Source organism: Vicugna pacos, chromosome 17 (assembly GCF_048564905.1).
Source record: "Vicugna pacos chromosome 17, VicPac4, whole genome shotgun sequence".
NCBI lineage: Eukaryota > Metazoa > Chordata > Mammalia > Artiodactyla > Camelidae > Vicugna > Vicugna pacos.
This window is the reverse complement of record NC_133003.1, coordinates 37,518,586-37,540,668: the sequence shown is the minus strand read 5'-3', so window position 1 is coordinate 37,540,668 and position 22,083 is coordinate 37,518,586. Positions and strand designations below refer to the sequence as shown.

Sequence of the window (22,083 nt, the reverse complement as noted above, 5' to 3'; positions counted from 1 at the left end):
AAGGAAATTCTGTGTCCGTTAAACAACAAATCCCCGTACCTCCCGAAAGGAAATTCTGTGTCCGTTAAACAACAAATCCCCGTTCCTCCCGTCCCCCAGCCCCCGGCAACCACTAATCTACTTTACGTCTCTGTGAATTTGCCTGTTCTGGTATTTCATATGAACAGAATCATATAATAAAAAATTATGGCTTCATGCAAAGAAAGGCTTTGGGGGCCCTCAAAGCACATACCTACATGCTGTATTTACAGTTTAAACATCAACCTTCTATAAAGCTCTCACCCAAGCTTTGCAGGTGGTATAAAAGTGTCCATCCTCAAAAAGCATGGGATATAACACAGGCTGTAATTAAGTTGCCACTTTTAGGTCAAAAATTGGTGTTTATATGGACCATTTCATATGGTACAGCCTAACACAAAAGCAGTTATAAAAGTTAACTTGTGATTTTTAACTCTTTAGTGGTGTGCTGTTTTCATAGAATTTTACAGCTTAATACGTATATTTAATTAAGGACTCATCTGAATAAGTGACAAACATTTGGGGGAAGAAATGGCCCCCAAGATGGGCCAGATATGGTGCAAAGGGCCAAGAATACAGATCCCACTGAGCTTACTCAGTCTAGTACGAAGCTGGAGCAGTACCCCAGCCCCAGGGACCTTCATTTAGTGACTGGAAGAAGGAAAATGTGCTGAAATGTTAGGAATATCTCTTTCTAGGTTATTGGATTAAGAGTCGTTTTTATCATTCTCTTCTTTTAACTCTCATGTTTTCTAAGTTTCTCTGGAAGAAACTTGCATTGCTTTAACGGTTAGAAAAACAAACATTTATAAATCCATTTTCTTAGGCAGGCCATAGAGAGAGGAAAAAAATCCAGTTTCAAGTGTTTGTTTTATTGTTCCCATAGATTCACATTTTGACCTTTTCTAATTCTGATTCTTATGAGATTATTGCTTTGAGGAATATGGTTACTCCGATTAAAACCCTTACAGTAAGTTAGACCGTGCAGACCAAGGTCTTGCTGAACACCATTAGTAAAAAATTTGCTCTGGGAAATGTATGCCTTTCGAAGATTTCTATTCCTTGAGGGGAACAAGCAATGGAGAAGTTCAAGAGGTACATTTTGGGTAGTCTATTTTAGCATGAATGCATTCGAATGTAGGTGCTTTCTTCACAAATCCAGTTACTCTGTAGTGAGGGGTTCCTGTGTGCCAGGCACAGGACGTTGGTTAATCTGTGCAGCCCTCATAATAGTGGATCCCTCAGTGAAATTCAGGGTAAGTAAAAGCTATCGCCAATACTAAAACACCCAGAATTCTGCGAACGCCTCCAGGGCTCTGTTGTGGGGGCTGTCCTGTGCGTTGTGGGATGTTCTGCCCCTTTCCTGGCCTCTTCTTGCTAGATGCTGGTATCATTCCCCACTTACGGTAACTGAAAATGTTTCCAGGCTTTGCTAAAGTCCGCTGCGGGGCAAAATCATCCCTGGTTAAGAACCATGTACTAAATCAGATTCACATTATTCGGGGGGGAAATGATTAGCTTTCAGAAAGGTAGAATGTAAAGGAATTTCCCAAGGTCTGCTTGCTGGAGCCCATGATTATGTCGACACGAAACACACAGAAGCAGATACTGGAGATTTGACAATGTTTGGTTTGGTGCAGACAGCTCAGTGAGGGAATCGAGACGCCAGGGCAGCCTCCTACCAACTTTACCCTTCATTCCACCCTGCCTCTGGGAATAACAGCATTACAGAGCAAGAGTTATGTCATATTGATACAAGGAAAGAAGACTTTTCATTGTAACATACAGGATAGAAACATTAAATCAAGTGAGAGAAAAACCCAGAGAAGCAGTCAGGCAGTTAACTTTTTAGAAATGCCAGCTCAAGTGATGGCCATTGTTCTAGACCCATTGGTTTCCTCAGGAGATCTTTCATTGAGTTTGAAGTCCAGTAAGGAAGACAGACATCAGGCAAAACATGTCATGAAAATTAACTAATGACGTATATGCTGGGTTGCACAGGATGAATCCTGGTTATGCTTTTCGATGCCAGGCCAAAAAGCACATGATCCCCATTCATGCTAGGTATCAAGCTATGTCTTTGAGCTCCAGATCCATTTCTCTACATTCTGCCCTCCGGTTAAGCACAAAATACACTTCCCCAGAGGCAGGTGGCTTCCTGTTGGATTCTGTTAACAGGGAGGGAACTCTGAAGGCAGGAGGAAGTGAGAAGGAAGTAGGAGTGCTGGGGAAGAAACTTCCTTCTCCCTCTTTGCTTACTGTTCCTAAGTTTCCCCAGCAGTGGCCTTCAGCCCACAGCAGCCATGATTTCTAGCCTCTGGTTCCTTCTGGCATCCCCGGGACAGCCTCATGACCCTGGAGAAGCCAACAGTAGATAAGGTATGTTCTTCCTCAGAGCTCTTCAGGGCTCCTCCTCTAAGCTCCTAAATTCTGAAAACCTCAAGCTCTCCCCTTTTGTTGCACCAGCTCTAGGGGATAATTCACTGGATTAGCTCAGTGCAGACTCTTTTTTTCCTCTTTAATTCCTCCAACCTCTGTGTATTAATATCCTATACTAAGTCTCCTTTGCTAAAATACCTACTGTGTTTTCTATTTCCCTGACTAAACCCCACCTGACCTATGATTTCATTTTGAGTCAAGCATCATCCACAAAGTAGAAACACAGGTGTTCTGCCTGTGAATCAAGGCAAGGAGAAGACAGAGTCTTCAAGTCTTCTCTATTTTAGCAGGGCAACTTCATGAGACAGAATCAGTGGGAGATGGCATTGGGACAGAGCAGGGAACCAAAGTCCCTGCCCCCATGAAGCTTGTGATCTAGTGCAAAGAGCTTGACAATATACCAGTAAGTCACAAATAAGTGACAATGATTTGGCAGGAATATTAGTTTCCTGGAGCTGCTGTAACTAAATTCCACAAGCCAGGTGGTGGATAATAACAGAAATTTATTCTCTCACAGTCCTGGAAGCCAAGAATCCAAATGAAGGCTCGGGGGGGGAGGGTGCTCCCTGTGAAGGAAGGACACTTCCAGGCCTCCTCCACCTTCTGATGGCAGCAGGCATTCCTTGGCTTGTGGTCATATAACCCTCACCTCCGCCTCTATCTATCTTCACATCACTTTTTCTTCTTTGCATGTCTTTTATAAAGACACTTGTCATGAGGGGGAGGATATAGCTCAGCGGTAGAGTGCAAGCCTAGCATGCACAGGGTCCTGGGTTCAATCCCCAGTATCTCCATTAAAATAAATAAATAATCCTCATTACCACCCCCATGCAAAAAAACCCCCCAAAAAACAAAAAAACAGAACAATAAAAATGCTTTAAAAAAGACACTTGTCATTGGATTTAGGTCCCACCTGGACAATTCAGGATGATGTCAACTCAAGATCCTTACCTTAATTGCATTTCCAAAAATTCTTTTCAAAAAAAAACAGTCACATTCACAGGTTCCAGAGGTTAAGATGTGGACATATCTTTCTGGAGCCACCATTTTACCCCCTACGCAGGCTAAGGAAGAAGACAGTGGGGGTGAGGGGGCAGTGTCAGGCAGGCAGTTTGAGATAAGGAGGTCAGGCTCAGTGAGCTCAAGGTGCATCCCTGGAGATCTGAATGGGGCGCTTTCCAGATAAGGGAAAGAACAGGTGGGAAAGTGCCCCCACCCCTCCTTCCCCACTGCACCCTAAACACAAAACCTGTTTCTGCCTCATGACCTTTTACTGTTCCCTCGGCATGGAACTCCCTCCCCAAGATCTGCTGCCGTGTGGCAGAAACCTACCACGCTCTGCTTCCCATGCCCCTCGGCCCAGCTCTGCCCTCCGCCTCAGGTGCAGTGGACACTTCTGTGAGCTCAGATTCATCCTGTGTCTGCAGCATCGTGCCCCAAGCTCCCAGCCTTTCCTTCCTCCTTGTGCTTCGGGCCACCTCTGACTCTGCGGGAGCTGCTCAGCTGGGGTCCAAGCACAGAAGTGTGAGGAGTTCACGCCCCCAGAGTCTGGAGCCGGTTGATAAACACTCCATATCCTTCAAGTGGACCTTCTGCCAGGTATTTTACACGCCTGTGTCTCCTCCCATGGGAATGAAGTCAGGGACTCTCCTGACTTCACATATCCATGTATCATCAATTGACTTGACTCCTGTGTGCACTGGTTATTTCCACGACTCTTCATAACTCAGAGATTAGAATCCCCATTTTTTTTAATCAGACATCTCGGTACTATTTAACCTTTGCTATTTTGAAATCTCCTAAAAGTCTTATCTACCATACTTTATTAGGGAAAATAAATTAGAGTTTCAAGGTAGGTTGTCATAATTACACCTCATCCAAATCTTTGTCAAAATAATAGAGAAAAGTGGAATAAGGCTGTAATTTCTGTCAAAATTAACTTATTTTTAAAATACAATTCAAAGATTAATTTTTAAAATCCCCATTTTACAGCTGAAGAATCGTAGTCTTAGGCAGTTTGTTAACTCCCTGAGACTGCACCCCAAGATCTTCTCCGAGAAGTGAAATTTAAAATCAAGTGTTTCAGATTTCCAAATCAACACCTTTTTCACTATATTATGTTTGCTTTCACTAAGTAATGAGACAGAACTTTGGACAATGCTGGCCATCAAATAAAACCTGATTAATTCAGTAGGGGCTGAATTCCTTTTATTAAACTGTGTTTTTCCTAGGTTACCTAGGGATGGGAATTAATGTTTATTAAGCATCCAACTCAGCATTATTTGATTTCCTCACTAATCACATAATGGAAGACGTGCTTTATAAACCCTGAGAGTAATCTGGGAGCCCTTGATTTGACAGAGCAGCACTTCCTTCTGCTGGTACACTGGGAGTGATGGTAAAAAAAAAAAATTAACCTCATCAAAGGTGACAGCTTAGTTGCCTTCAGTCACATCAAGCCCAGTTGTGACAATGGCAGTAACATCATCAGACCAACGACAGGAGGTACCATGTGGCCAGATGAGGAGAATACTGCCAGTTACTGAGCAATTCAAAGTAAGTCCACTAATACAAATTACGTTTACTTTGGCTCTTATTTTTAATGATGGTTTTGATCGCTATTCTGATCTTATCCAAAGTAACATTTACAGGCGCCCAGCATTCTGCCCATGATGTGTACCTACCTTAATCTATCCCCTCAATAACCTTGTAGGTCTGTACCATTAAAATCCTCATTTGATAGCAGGAGCGTAGGAAGCCTTACCTTTAGGGGGACAGGGGAAGTTACAGGCTACTCTGAAAGTCTGATGAAAGCTCAGGGACACTTTGGGAACAAAAATGTATATCATCAAATGACACACACTCACATACGCATACACAACACATAATTTTCAGAGGTGTTCATGGAACCCCATAGGTCCACATGTAAAGTTATTAATGAGCTTGAAGTCCAGAGTAGAGACAGGCTCAGAGAGCCATACCAGCAGCAGTGACGTGCATGAGGTCACCGAATGATGAAGGTGCTAGGCATGTGGAGACTCACATCAGAGACAGCTTCAAAGCCAACACTGTGTAATTTCTTGAGAAGAATCAGTCAATGCAAACCCAAGCACACTCACTTAGATTAAACTAGAAAGCCTGCTGGTGTCCAGACTGCAGGCTATTCACTTTCAGCAAGAGCATCAAAAATATTAAACTCCATTAACCTTGGGCAAAGTGCACTTGCCTTCCAATTCAGGAAAGATCTGAAAGTGGCAGCCCATTTGGCTGGGGTGTACCCCACAGCAGGACAGTCCACTTGGCCATCAGGCATGTCCTGGCTGTGCCTCGCTAGTGCTGGTCTGCGCACCCACCCCAGAGCAGCCAGCTGCCTTTACTGTTGATCAGCTCAGTTCCCAAGGCCTGAACTTCACAAAGTGCTGAGCTGCTGTGACCATGTCTGAAAGAGATGCAGAATAGGACACACTAAAGACCAGAGTCACCACTGGGCTCTGGGTTGAGCTGAGCAAAGGCAAGTCTTTTATTTCAGACTTGTCAGTTTTTATTATCTCCACATGAAATTAAGAGGGAGTGCTGTGATGGGCACTTGACAGAGAAAATTAAACTAATTTAGCTGTAATCTGGGAAACTGCAGAGAAGCTAGGGCTCTGGGCTCTTTAATTTGCTGATTTAGCCTCATGAAGATGTTTAAATGATAATGATAATCTTTTTTTAATGAGAAATTTAAAAAAATCTGAGACTGGTATTTGTAGGGAAACCATTCACTCAGTAGTTTTGGTAGCTTGGAATTTTATTTATACTGCATTAATATTCAAACATAACTCTAATTTGGATCCCAGGTTTTACATGAACTTGAAAAAAAAGAATTTTGAGCACAGTTATAGTTTTGAGTCATCCAAGGTTGCATTTTGGAAAATTACCAGCAGATGTCAGTATCTGACAAAGAGTTTTTATATTTTTCTCCCCTTTCCCCTCCATCTAGCCAAACTTTGCTTTCAAAAGCCATGGCAAATAGATGCAAAAATATAGTTAATGCCTTACAAATGCACACTGCAGCTGAAACCAGTTGTTTCAATCCTTTGGAAAAATAAAAATAATTATCTGAAATCTTTTTCTCAGTATCCCAAATAATGGGTTCAATGTATTTCAATGAATAAATACTGTAATTATGAGACTAACTTATGATAATATAAATGAATTTGCATCAATAATAATAATTTTTTAAAAATACTGATTTAATGGAGATGTTCCATCTTTTTTTGCCTCATGAATTTCCAACAGTAATAATATTAGATTTTGTTATTATTTCAATTCAATTTATTATTAACGTGTGCCAGGCACTAAATTACAATCAATCCGCTAGACAGCTCCCTTTCTGGTAAGCACAAAGAAATAATAAACAGAAAAATAATAATCAAGAGTTAGGAGGAAGGAATTTGGAATTTAGCATCTGCCAGTTCTGGTTAGAACCCCAGTTTTACTTAACCTGAATATGGCATTTCACTATCACTACTTTTTTTTTTCACAGCACTCCCTGTTTCCATGTCTGTCTGCCTGTGTGAAACTGTATCTCAGGAACTGTGCCTTGCAATAAAAATGACACAATTTTATTCAACAAGTATACTAGAAACTGAGGATACAGTAGTACATAAGCCAAGTCCTTCCTCTCCAAAGCTTGAGTTCTGGTGGGCAAAGGCAAACAATAAAGACGTATACAAATAATATACGAGTCTAAGCAAAACAAAACGACAACCTACGGAAGGGGAGAAAATATTTGCAAATGATGTGACTGACAAAGGCTTAATTTCCAGAATATATAAACAGAAAATATAAACTTAATAACAAAACAAACAAACAACCTAATCCAAAAATGGGCAGAGGACCTAAACAAGCAATTCTCCAATGAAGACATACAAATGGCCAATGGGCATATGAAAAAATACTCAATATCACTAATTATCAGAGAAATGCAAATCAAAACTACAATGAGTTATCACCTCACACCAGTCAGAATGGCCATCATTCAGAAGTCCTTGAACAATAAATACTGGAGAGCATGTGGAGAAAAGGGAACCCTCTTACACTGCTGGTGGGAATGTAGTTTGGTGCAGCCATTATGGAAAACAGTATGGAGATTCCTCAAAAAACTAAAAATACACTTACCATATGATCCAGCAATCCCATTTCTGGGTATATATCCAGAGGGAACTCTAATCCAAAAAGATACATGCACCCCAATGTTCATAACAGCACTATATACATTAATCAAGACATGGAAGCAACCTAAATGTCCATCGACAGATGACTGGATAAAGACGTTGTGGTATACTTATGCAATGGAATAATACTCAGCCATAAAAATAATAAAATAATGCCATTTGCAGCAACATGGATGGACCTAGAGATCGTCATTCTAAGTGAAGTAAACAAGAAAGAGAAAGAAAAATACCATATAATATCACTTATATGTGGAATCTTAAAAAAAAAAGGACACTATGAACTCATCTACAAAACAAACAGACTCACAGACATAGTAAACAATCTTATGGTTACTGTTATGGTTACTGGGTAAAGGGGGTGGAAAGGGATAAATTTGGGAGTTTGAGATTTACAAATGTTAGCCACTACATATAAAAATAGATTTAAAAAAGTTTCTTTTGTATAGCACAAGCAACTATGTTCAATATCTTGCAATAACCTTTAATAAAAAAAAGAAAACTAATATATGTGTGTATATGCATGACTGGACACTGTGCTGTACACCATAAATTGACACATTGTAATTGACTGTACTTCAATAAAAATTTTTTTTTAAATAATAATATATGAGTCTCAGAAGTGACGACTTGTATAAAGAAAATAAGCAGGGTCAGGAAGTATGTAGTGGAAATGGAGGTGGTCTGGCAGGACCTTTAAGAGTTGTTGACTTTTGAGTTGAGTCCCAAATAATGAAACTGGTGATACGATCTGGGGGAAGAACATTCCAGACTGAGGAACAGCAAGTGCAAACGCACTGAGGCAGGAAGGAATTGAGTATAATAAAGCAACTGTAAGAAGCCCATGTGACTCAGCAAATTCAGTGGGAGATAGTGACAGGAAATAGAGTTGGAGAGGGGGGCTGAGATCAGATCATGAAGGAGAACTAGGTCAAGGAATCTGAATCTAATTCTAAGTGCATGGAGAGTCACTGAAGTTTTAAAGCAGGGGAGTGATAGGGTCTGAGTTACCCTTTTAAAAGACTTCTCCATGAACTATCATTATCCTCATTTTATAGTTAAACAAAGTGAGGAGTAGAGGGATTAAACAATTTGCTAAAGGTTGCCCAGCTAGGAAGGAATGGCTTAACATGGACAAGAGCTTCACTCATGTATGCAACAAGCACTTACTAAAAGCCAGCTTTGAGATCTGCACTAATAGTCATGAAGAATACTGAGAGATGCTGTCCTTGACTTGTAGCTTTAAAATTCTGATTGAAATTAGAGAGATTTAGAAAGAGGGTACAATTTGAATAAAAACTATTATATACCAGTTGATAGAAATGACATAAAGAAATAACTGCATTAGCCAGGATGCTACCATCAATTAATCCGATTTGGGCTCCACCAAAGAAAATAAAGGCTTACCTAGGATTTTAGAAACATACTCTGGTGGCCTCATCCTAAGATGATTCCCCCAAGATGATGCATGCCTTGTATAATTCCCTCTCCTTGAACAAGTCCAGGACCTGTGACTTGCTTCTAACCAGTGGAGCATGGCAAAGATGATGGGATGTCACTCCTCTGATTAGATGAGACAGACTTGTCTTTAAAAAGAGTCTATCTTAGCAAAAAGGGTAGAGACTCTCTCCTGGGCTGGGCTTGAAGAAGCAAGCTGCCATGGTTTCCATAGCTGCAATGAAATGAATTCTGCCAACATCATCAATAAGAGAATTGGAGGAGAATTCTTCCCCAGTTGAGTCTCTGATGAGACCTCAGCCCCAGCCAACTCCTGGATTGCACTAAAGTAAAGAACCCAGTTAAGCCATGCCCAGAATTGTGACACAAAGAAATGGTGAGAGGTTGTTTTAAGCAGCTAAATTTGTGATAGTTTGTTACACAGCATATAAAACTAATACGTGCACTAATGTTCAGGAGACATCCTAGGGTTCTTGTAGCTTCATGCCAGCCTTGTCTGCATCCCTTGATGCTTGGGTATAACCCCACAATCCTCAGGTAGGAAGACCCAGGTGTCACCCAACAAACAGAAAATTCACTGGTATTCTACGGAGGGGAGCAATACCATTGGAAAAGATTATCCAAAAACTAATATGGAAATGAAATAAAAAGGTTTTCTGCCTAAGACTGAGCCCACCAAGACTTCAGATAACATGAGCTCCCCATTTTGAAAGCATTGTGCAATGGAGATTGTTATTTAAAGTACAGAATAGCATTTCCCAAATTGTGTTGGGCAGGGAAATGTCCCCAAAGATCTGAGTAAGTTAAGAAAGGCAAAAATGCTTCAAGGTACAGTCATTGTGGGATTCCCAATGCAAATGAGTCTGTTAAGGACCTGACAAAATACATGTCATAACATAGGTTTAATCAAGAATTTCCCCAACCTCAAGTGGAATATTCACTTCCTCCCTCTTCAGTAGGGATAAATAAAGATCGATCGATCTATCTATCTATCTATCTATCTATCTATCTATCTATCTATCTATCTATCTATCTATCTATATCTATATAATTCCTCTTGATAGTCACCAGAACTAGTGTTACCTGCAACATAGCTTGGGAAATGCTAGTAACAGGCCTGGGTATGACCTACCTGACAGCTTATAGAAGACATTTCGGTAACAGAAGCAAGAAAAAGGCTTCAATAATACTCAGTTTGAAACAAACATCCCCATGAAGTGGACGAAATAAATGATGCAAAATGTGCTGGGGTGACTCTTTGTACCTTCCTTAAAAGGTCAAGTAGTTGAATGTTGGGCTATTTGTGTTATGATGTTAAGTTGGTTTGAAGCAAGGTGGATTCAGCTCCACAAGGAACTAGTTTTATGGTTACTTACCAGATACTTACCAACAGCTTGCCATGTGCCAGAGGCTACTCAAAGTACGTTACAAACATTTTTTCCCCTGTCTTACAGATCAAAAGAGTGCAGCAACACACCAACTTAGGTACATATGTCAATTTCCCAAGTTTATGCACCTGGAAAGTGGCAAAACTGGGATTTGAACCTGTGCTCTGCACATATAAAGTCCAGCCCTGAAACTCCTTTATGAGACTGCCTTGCCATGCTGCTGTTCCCTAAAGAGCCACTAAGATGATGCTGCATTTGCAGAAAGTGCCAACTTCCAGATACCATGAAAGAATAAAGGGAAAAGAATCAGAATGAAGCCCTGTATGATTCTATTATTTTTTAAAAATACACACATATATATATATATATATATATATAGTATGTATAATATACATGTATATATCTCCAAGGCATTCATTCTTTTTCTTTTGCTTACTTAAATTTTCTAATTTTTAATGAGAATATACTGATTTTAAAGAAATTCTAATCTTTGTATTAGATAAAATATTTTAAAATAGTGAATGTACAGTGAACACTGCTCTAAACACCTAGTCTGGTCATCACTCAGAACTAACAAATGTCATCCCCATTGTCACATTTGCTTCAAATTCTTTGATAGAATAAATACTACACCTATTATAGCTCCATTATATAAATATTACATACCCACTATGAAAAAAATATACTGGAAATCAAGACTAAAAATTAAAAGGAAAAACTATTTTAATCAAACTTCTCATAGGTAGCCATTTTACTTTGGCATGCAACTTTCCCAACCTTTTCTTTGTGTATGTCCACATCTTAAAAATAAAAGGGAAAATTCAATACTGTTATTAACCTGTATTATATCTGAAAACTTTCCTCTTCGACACTGAAGGAAAAATACAAGTTTTTGAAGTAAAAAAATAACAGGTTGCTTTTAACTTCCAGACTTGCACAGTCCAATAAGGTGACCACTAGCCACATGTGACTGAGCACTTGAAACGTGGGTAGTGTGAACTGAATTGTGCTGTGTCAAATACACCCTGGATTTCAAACGCTCAGTACAAAATAAGAATGTAAAATATCTCAATAATAGTTGTTCATGTTGATTACATGATGAAATGATATTTCTTCATCTATTGGGTTAAATACTACGCTATTAAAATAATTAAAATTGGTTTCATCCTGTTTCTCTGGGTTAAAGAACATGTTATCATATATTAAGACATCTAATATTAATTTCACTGTTTCTTCTTACTTTGTTTGGAGTGGCTGCTGGAGCACTTGCAGTGCCGTATGTGGCCCGCTGCTCTCTACACCAGTGTGCTCTCTCATGTACATCCAAGGCACCCTCGGTTCTGGTTCTTCCTTCCACTCCCTGTTCAGCAGTAAAGAATAACGTGGAAATAACAACGCCATTCCCTAATTTGGAATCTGCACGTGCTACCTTAGCAGATCTTGACCGTGAGGTGTAGCCTATGTGTGAGAAAACTCTAAATCTGGAACCTTCCAAAAGGTCTAGCAAACTCACAGAAAGCTTTCTTGGCATCCTTTGCTCCTAACCATGGGCCACGCTGCACACAATCACCCCGTCCAGCTCAGTATCTATGCCAGTCCAAACAACACTTGAATGAGACGTGGAATGTCGGCTCACATTTGGGGAGCATTTGGGGTCCTACTGCCTCTTTCTGGCTAATCTCCCAGCCCAGGAAGACAAGGGAAGGCTGTGCCAACATGCAGGGAAGCCCAGAGCTCAACGCCGTGCCCTGGGGCATTTTCAGGATTTACACTTTCCTGCAATTCACACCATTTCCTCTCCACACCCAACAAACTTCCGACAGTGCCAGCAGCAGGTGACAGCCTCCCTCATCTCCTTCCTGCAGCGTGTCCTCTTTTCCCAGGAGCCAGAGGCAAACAGCCTTGATGTTTGCTGGGAAACCAGCTCCGGGGAGCAGACAGAAGGCTCCTGAGTGTGCTAGATCTTGATTAACATTCCTGTAGCTGCCAAGTCACTCACTGTCTCCCTCAGATACAATACAAACAAGCACTTCACATACTGAGAGCCCTCACAAGGCCTGTTTCCAGGCAGGGACTAGGAGCGGAATTTCTGTTACCTCCCATTGAATTGGGGAAAAAAAAAACAAACCAGAACATGATGAATTTTCTGTAAGTCATAATTTAATCCACTGAACTGTCCTCTATCCTTTATTTATTTATTTATTTACTTTTTATTTTTTTGTGGGGGGGGAAGAGGTAATTAGGTCCACTTATTTATTTATTTTTTAGAGGAGGTACTTGGGATTGACCCCAGGACCTCGTGCATGCTAAGCATGTGCTCTACCATTTGAGCTATACCCTCCCCCATCTCTTTATTTTTAATACTAAGATGTCCTTAATTTTATGAAATAATAATGATAATAATTAGCATGGATGTGTGTGTTTAATGTCTCTACTTGACATCCTCATGTTAGCCGCCAACTATGGGATATGTCATTACTGATCCAAAGACACAAATGTCTGGGAATCACTGGTTCAGGCTGACACTGAGGGGCAGCTTCCATAAGATAAAGGCATAAAATCTCTGTTTCCTGAAACAAAGACAAGCCCTTAGATTTCCATAAAACATTATCAAATCCTTGCAAATAGAAATTGCCCTTTCACTCCCCCATTTTATTCCCACAGGATGGCCACAACAGTGCCAGGTACACAAAGGTTCTCAGTAAATACATATGGACTTGTGTAACGCAGTAGGCATAACTGCTGATGGTTGCAAACTCCATTTGATGTGTCGATTTTCCTCTGATTCTATTCAATATTTTAACAGAGATTCCAGAAAAGGGAGTTTTAGTGCTCAGAAGTAACAACAATGCCTTTTATAGATAATTTCTTCTGAGTATCAGTTGCCTTTACTAAGAATTCTCTGTGTGTGTAAACAACCAAATATAAGATATAAAATATGTAAATAACAAAAGCCCTTGAGCAGTCTTCAGTCGGCGTTTTTAACTCTTTACAGACTCTCTGAAGAGAAGCCGACCAAATCTTTATTAAGGGCCTAACAGCAAGCATTCTCTGGGCTCCTGGACAGAGCTGAAGAACAGCTCATCCCTGAGAAGTTTAAGTCGCTAAGGGGGAAGCAAATATTAACTGGGGGATATCACGACAGTGTGATGAGTTTTACAGCCGTGAAAAGGACTCGATCTGAATTTAGAAAACTAGACAAAGTTATCTAGTTAAAAAAAAAGGGGTGAGGAGGGCAGATGGGGTTGTTCAAGTGAGTATCGAATTAGTTTCCAAGAGAGTGTGGAGGAGGGGGAAAAAGACATTTTGAGGTGGGGGAGTGGGGTCTGCGGAGAAGAGGGGAATAGAGATCAGTGAGGTCTACATTTTTATCTTGTGGTTCTCTTGATTGGAAGCTTGCTGGGAGAAAACAGGGTTATTATGAGATTTCAGTTTTGAAATCCTGAGTGAAGGAAGAAGGCTGCCCAGAGGTGGGTGGATACATCTGTGCAAATATTTGGAAGGAAAGGAGACTAGGCCAGACCAGTTGTGGACAGCTATCCCTTGCAGTAAATGGCAATGATGGTCACTCTGCACCCTAGGGAAAGAGACAAGTGACCTTAAGCCAATGGAGTCACCAGCCCATTCCTAAGAAAACACCATTGTGAAGAATTTCATTTGGCAAAACAGATATTAAAAAGTTGCTGATACATTAGGTAACAACATAAAGGCTGTTCAGTTTTGTTTTACGTGCATCCAGTTTTCCTGCATTCACACTCAATAACAGTGTTTTGGAAAATAACGGGATGACATGGGCATAAGGCAGATCTGTGGACCTACTTAGTAACATTCATGAGAGACTTTGATGTCTCCTGGTTTCTATCAGGCAGCTGCTGGAGTTTATTTAATTACTTTGCTTATTTTCATCAGAGTGATGGTCTAATGAAAAGAGAAGGAAGGAGTAATGGATTCTGCTGTCTTGATCAATGGGTCACCCGAAAGCCTGCTTTGAAGGTGTCAGGAGTTTGAGCGCTGTAGGGGAGGAGGTCTGCTCTGTCTATTTATTTTAAATTGGAGTAGAGTTGACGCTATATTACAAAACATCATGTCATTTTCTGTCTTCATGGAGCAATCAACCTAGTCAATAAGTCAGAATAACTGAAAATGTAAACCACCGGAGGCTGGGCCGGGAAGGAGGGCTCAGACCTCTGTGCGTAAGTGCGATGCAGTGAGTGACTGATTTGGAGTCCATGTACTGCCAGCTGTGGGATATTGGACACAGTCTTCCTGGGCCTCAGGCTGCTCATCCACAGCCTGGGTATGAAGATCCCATCTCCCTCCCAGGTTATTGTGAGGAGTAATGATATTAACATGTTCCTGGTATTCCTCATGGTGCCTTATGATAAATAGTAAGCACTCCATAAATGATTTTTAGTATCATCATCATCATCATCTCTGGTGGGGAAGGGTCACTGCTGTCTTATAATTTTCTCTTTTCAACCACACAGCTGTGCATATATCTGTTTCAGATATTGAACCTGGGTGGAAGAGTTCATTTGAAAGAAAACATTTCCTGTTACCAAAACTTTTAAAGCTTGAGAAACTACTGATCTAGCTGAACTCCCTCAATTACAAGTGAGGAAACTGCAGGAAGGAGTTCGGTCTTTGAGCTCCTCTTAACCCTGAGTGACCCTCTCTTTTTTTCTTTTTAACTCTTTAAAAGGGAGAATTTTGAATAAATACAAAAGTTGGCAGAATAACAAATTCCCATGTTCCATCACGCAGCTTCTACACTATTTTATTTTGTTTTTAAAACAAATTTGAGAGCAATCCCACACACAAGATGACATCATTTCATAAATATTACAGTATCTATCTCTAAATGATTAAGGACTTTAAAACACACAATCCCAATGGCATTACCTCAATAACAAAATTAAATAATTCCTTCCTATCATCAAATACCTACTCAATGTCAAAACTTCACATTACATCGGTCCCATTACAGTAATATTTTTTTAAAAATTTGAATCAAGATCTAAATGCAAGCTACATATTAACTTTGGGTAATAAGTCTAAGTTTTAAAAAAATCTATGGTTTTCCTCCATCTCTTTTTCCCCCCACAATTTATTAAATAATCATCTTTTGACTGTGAGTGTAATGACAGTAATTTTTAATGTTTTTTATTATATAGTATTTTCATATATTTTAATAATTATAGTGGTGTTTTACAAAATTTCATGCTGTGCCTCAGGATTAAAAATAGCAGCAATCTAGTTTAGCTTTTATTGAATGTTGTTCTATGTCAGGTACTTATGTGGATTCTTATAAATCAGTGTGAGGAAAATGCTGTTACTATCCTAATTTCACAGACGAGGAAACTAAAGAATAGAATGGTTAAATCACCTACCCAACAGGCAAGGGGGTGATCCAAGCACTCTGACTTTAGAGCTTGGGTCCCTGACACTAAGAAAGACCACCCAGGAATATGTCACTAGAGGCTGAAGGCATTGCTCTGGGGGCATACAGAGACTTCTGGATGTTTTGCTTTTGTTGGTAGCTTTTGCTTACCTTGACTTTTCATTGAGGGATCCATTTCTCCCTCAGTCTCACCGTGGGCAGAATTTATAACACAGGACTCAGGCAGTGACCACTGGACACACGAGGCTGAAAGTGGGCATGCCACCGGAGCTGGTCCATGAGATGAAATCTAAGAGTTTTATGGAAATGTTGGGGAAATCTTTCCTTTCTTCTATATGCGAAATTTCTGTCATCATCTTGCCATCTCATGCAGGCTGAGAGAGAAAGAAACACACAGGGGACATTTAAGCTAAGCTGAGAGAGGGAGAAATATCAGATCCTGGTCACTTTGTTGAAGCCCTGAACAAGCCGTGCCTGCAAGCAGACTAGCCTTGGTCTTTTAGGTTGTGTGATTCAGTAACTTCCCTTTTAGCTTAAAACAGTTTGGCTAAAGGAATATAAATAATATAAATAAAATAAGATAAAATAAAATATACTCTAACAGAGAACTCTGCAGTTAAAAAGAGAAAAATCCCTATCTCCTCTTTTCACGTGGCCAGTCTTTCAGTTGCTGGCCTGTAAAATCATGAATAAAATTTTGACCATAATGTGATATTATCACATGCAAAGACTGAAAGATCTGTAGAATAGCGCATGATACCAAAAACACAATCAAAGGACACCTCCAAAACGTTAAGACTAGCATCATCTTCATTGTGTTGCTGTGTTGAGGTAGGACTTTAATATCTTCTCCCCGTGGGCTGAGGTTTTTTTTCACTCTGTGGCTAATCACTGTCAACTTCCTGAAGGGAATACAATTTGTCCCTTGTAGTAGATCTTAATGTAATCTGTTCTGCATGAACTCAACCACAGTTCAGAGCTATTCATTTGCTAATTGTTGCCTGTATGTATCCTAAACAAGATACATTTTCATTTTTGCTGTTTTTTTTTTAAATACAACTTGCTGGGCCATATTATAATTTTTATGGACCCTAGGCTCTTTTTGCCTTCATGAGCCCCTTACTACATAGAAAAAATATTTAAAAGTCTATGTTATTTCTACATTGTTATTAAGACAAACATAGTCCAGATTGGACTACATGCATTTTAAATCTGATTTTAAAATAAATGATAACATTTTTGTGGGCCCCTAAAAATGTATCCTAGTCCATAGGCACAATCCCTAATCAAGTCTGTCCTGAGTAATTATCAAGTGCTTCCCAAGGTATTTTAGAATTCGCACAGATGGAAAGCCCAGGGTCTAAAACTTGAAAGCAGCCCCTTCTTGTCCACTATCATGATTCAGCAAAGAATTACTCTTTTTCTTGATGTAAATGAACAGGAGCTTTAAAGCCAGATATGACTGGGTTCCAAATACTGGCTCCCACACTTCTCACCTGTGTCAATCAAACCTGTCTTGTTTGTGTAAAAAAAAAAAAAAATCGAGACTACGAAGTTTGAGAGCTTAGTGGAAAGAATCCACATAAGAGCACTTACAACTGTATCCGGTTCACAAGAAGTGCTTAATAATAACACTAGTTACGTAATACATTTTTGATCATTCCAGGCAGAAGCAGCATGGCATGGAGGCTGAGAGTGTGGGCTTAGGGATCAGGTCCCAGGGGTTCGAATGTGGTCTCTGCTCTTACTAGCAGAGTGAGTTCAGGAAAATTAAGTTAATTTCTCTCAGCCTCTGTTATCTCCCCTTTGAAGAAGCCACAACAGTATCTGTCTAGATGATTCTTCTAAAGATAAGAGATAAGGTACATACAGTGCTGGGTACTTAATGAGTGAAGTTAACATTGCTATTTATCTTACCATTCCTCAGACTATCTAAAAACCATTCTCAGTTTCCCTATTTATTTTTTAAAAAATAATTTTTTAAGAAGATAATTTAAACTTAAAAAAATTGCTAGAATAGTACAAAAAAGTCCTGAATTTCCTTTCCTTGCATTCTCTACTTGTTAATATTTTATATCCATTGTCCATGTTCTTTATACATATTCCTACTATCATTAGCCAAGATAATGATAGATATGATATTTCATTATCCCTAAACACTCTAGTGGGTTTCCAAAAATAAGGACATTCTCTTGCAAAAGCAGCACCTAAAGCTTCCCATCAGCACACACAGATCCAACGCTCAGATTCCTTTCAAATTTGCCAGCTTCACAATAATGTCTCTCTTTTTTTTTTTTTCCTTCTGGTCCAGGAATATGCCCTGCATTTAATTATCATTTAGTTGTCACTTCAGAATCCTCCAACTTGAAACAGTCTTTTCCTGTATTTTGTCATTTACATTGTAATAGTATAAAAGGATTGCAGGCTTTTCGTTCTATAGAATGGAATTCTATCTGGGCTCACCCAGTAACTCATGATCAAACTCTGCCCCTGCATTCTCATCAAGAATACCCCAAAAAGGATGCTGTGCTCTTTTCTGTGCATCACCAAAGGAAGCGCACCATCTCACTGAAGATGTTCGCCTTGATCACCTGGCCAAGTTGGTGTCTATTCACAAGCTTCTCTCAAATTCACTAGCTTCTTTTTGTAATTGATTAGTACTTTGTGGGGAGGTTTTTTAAAAACTACACCCAAATCTTATTTCTTACCAAATCTCCCCTCACCATCATGAGCATCCGTTATTAATTCCCACCTAAATCTACCACCTCTGTTTCCACATTTATTACTGATTTATTTATGTCAGTATTGAGTCATAGATTCTAATCTGTTACTATGTTGATGCTCAGGATTTCCCCTACTTGGTAAGTGGGCAGTCCTTCAAGTTGACTTTCGTATGTTCTTACGTTCTGGCACAGCAAGATGTTCCACGCTCATCTTGAATGTTCCCTGTCCCCAAACCCTGAAATCAGCCATTTCTCCAAGGAGCCCTGGTTCATTTTAGAAAGGATGGTATTTAAAAATCAAGATCTGAGCACTCAGTGTGCTCATTGCTACTGGGGTGTTATTGCTTGTTGAGTCCAAAAGGTAGAACTATTATATACAAAATATTATATACAAAGCTATTATATACAAAATATAAGTATATAGACACATACACATATGTATATAAACACACATTTATACACACACACACACACACACACATAATAAAACCGTAAGTTTATACTGCTATATTCAATTCCAATCCAACACTGCTGGGTTCTTTCTAGCCTTCTTTCTTCTGTATTTGTAAATATCTTCTCTGGCAGTGAGAAATCTGGCTATACCCAGTATACTTATTTATTTACTTGCTCAGCCACCAGGCTGACTTCAAATCAGGGAGGGAAGAAAAAGGAAAGGAAAGCAAGAAGAAAGGGAAAGGAAAACAGGAAGGGGAAGAATCCCCCGTTTTTATTCAAAAATAATACTGAGTTCTGGCTTCTCGAATTCAAACTTAAGCCCTAAAGTTTTGCATGAAACTTGAGGGTAACTCTACCATATCCAGTTCAAAATTCTGCCTTGGAAATTTCTAAGAAAGAGAGGCAGTCTTCCGAACACAAGTAATTATCTTAAGCAATGAAGTGAAAGAATAAACTGATTCATGTCAGTCAATGTGGGAAAGACATTTTCATCAGTGTATGTATAATTGGTTTTATATTTCCCAGGAAATACTTTGAGAAAATCTGACTGATTTCAACAGAAATAAAATTGATAAGCCTAAAAGTACACTAAAGGTTCACTGGAATATATATTTTTTTCAACAAAGAGAGCTTCTTTCATTTGAGAGAGAAGTCCGAAAGCCCTTAACCAGTGTGGTTTTAAATTTTCTCTTACACACATGTATTCACCACAGATATTACAAAATGCATTTGGAACATTAGCACAGCAATGATAGTAAATCATCACCAAGAAATGGATTTGTCCTGAAACTATGGCCCTCCTTTGAACTGTTCACTGACCCCAGTGGACAGATCGGGCACTGTACATCTTCAGGGAGGCACCATTCACATAAAATCTTATAAGTCCCTAATATAAATGGTCCCCTTAACCCCGGGAGATCTACAGAGCACGACTTGCAGAGCTGCAAACAGTGGCCCTGATGTTGATCATTATTATTCCCTCTCAGTGCCTTTGATGTCTGTTGCGTGTGTGTTACCTATTTGTGTTACTGTGTGTGTGTGTGTGTGTGTGTGTGTGTGTGTGCGTGCACACACGCGCAGGCTCTTCTTGCCTGCCTTTCCATGACCACTCCAGTTCATGGTAATAGTCATCCCTCCATATCTGCAGGTTCTGTATCCCCAGATTCAACCAACCAAAGTCCAAATATATTTTTCCAGTAAGTTCCAAAAAGCAAAATTTGAACTTGCCACAAGTCAGTAACTATTTACAAGCATTTACATTGTATTGACAACTATTTAGATAGCATTTATGTGGTTTTAGATATTATAAGTAGTCTGGAGATGATTTAAAGTATATAAGAGGATGTGTGTAGGTTATATGCAAATACTATACATCACTTTACATCAGGAACTTGAACATCCTTAGATTTTGGTCTCCATGGGAGTCCTGGGACCAATCCCCCTACGGACACTATGTTCTTACACCTCATATCCTCCAGCACCGTTGCCCAAGTCAGCATAAACTACCTTGTATTTGAATTTAACTTTAAACCTACATGGTGGTGGTCCCAGCTCAGGCCAAGGCTATGATTCAGGTGTGTCAGGTCCATGTTTGAAGACTTTGCAAGACAGGCCTAATAGAAACCTATTTACATGAGTGACTGAGAAATTGTCTGCTAGAAAACTTGTCCCAAGTGCAAAAGGAGCAAGAACGTGGTTATCAAGGGTGAGTTTGGGTTTTGGCTTGAAATGAACTATGTTAACCTTAAGCCAGCGCACTTTTGCTTTATGGAGAGGTGAAGTTGAATCTGATAATTTGAAGGTATTCTCAAACTCCAACATTCTTTAAACATAGTTTCTATCATATAAAAATAATGCATATTATTAAAAAAATTAGAAAACATCAAAGAGTTTAACAAATATATACTCATGTAAACCTATTACCCAGACAGAATCACTATTAATACTTTAGCATATAGTCACCCAGACTATTCTATTAATTTTATCCTATTGGATTCTAAATGTACATACATTTGTTTTGGGTATCAGGGCATAAATGAAGTAATCACAAATGGGGCCACATTATGTGCACTCTTTCATATGTATGTATATGCATGCATATGTACAAAGCTATATATATAAATCATACACATACATATATGTAAGTTATATATGTATATGTACATATATCATTTTAGGTCTTTTTCATCTTTTAAAAATTAATATATCTTGGAGATCTGACATAACTGTTTGATCTTAAAGTATTTCATGTTTATCTTTCCATATTAATATACATATTCTCACACAATAATTTCAAATTACATCATAGTATTTCACTGTGTAGGTGGATCCTAATTTCTTTAACCAATTCCAATCAAGAGACATTAAAAATTTCAATGTGTTATGATTAATAATGAGATGGACAGCATTATGCATAATATATAGAAGTATCATTATATATGTATAATATATGTTAAACTTAATGTAGACTATATTACGTTAACAACATATAATGTAATGATGTTTATCTCATTCTTTGTAACCAAAAAAAATTCTAGCAACTTAAATAATTATGTGATATGTAAATATGTATTGATTATTTCTGCTCTTCTCTTATATTTTCTTTTGTATTAGGTCCTAGAAGCAGGGGTGCTGGATCAACAGCTCTACCATTCCATTGTTTAAAAATTTTTATTTATTTATTTTTAAATGTGTTTTTCTTCACATTTTCTAGGTGATTTTATTACTTACCTTTTTTTTAAGCTTTTTGGGGGGGTGATAATTAGGTTTACAAAGGAATATTACTCAGCCATGAAAAGAATGAAATAATGTCATTTGCAGCAACATGGATGGACTTAGAGATCACCATACTAAGTGAAGTCAGACAGAAAAGCAAATATATGATATCACTTATATGTGGAATCTAAAATATGATACAAATGATCTTATTTACAAAACAGAAACAGACTCACAGACATAGAAAACTTATTGCTACCAAAGGGTAA

At 38.9% G+C, this 22,083-nt stretch overlaps 1 protein-coding gene across 2 annotated transcripts in view; it reads right to left on the bottom strand.

The window, feature by feature from the left end:
- The window catches only part of MITF (melanocyte inducing transcription factor), a 311,298-nt gene that overhangs the window by 262,165 nt on the left and 27,050 nt on the right, over nt 1–22,083 (bottom strand). The window contains exon 2 of one of the 2 annotated variants that reach the window (XM_072941684.1): nt 16,071–16,294. The exons of the other annotated variant lie outside the window; for it this stretch is intronic. The gene's annotated coding sequence lies outside the window, so the exon portion shown is untranslated. The remainder of the gene's footprint in view (nt 1–16,070; nt 16,295–22,083) is intronic. 2 annotated transcript variants of the gene reach the window in all.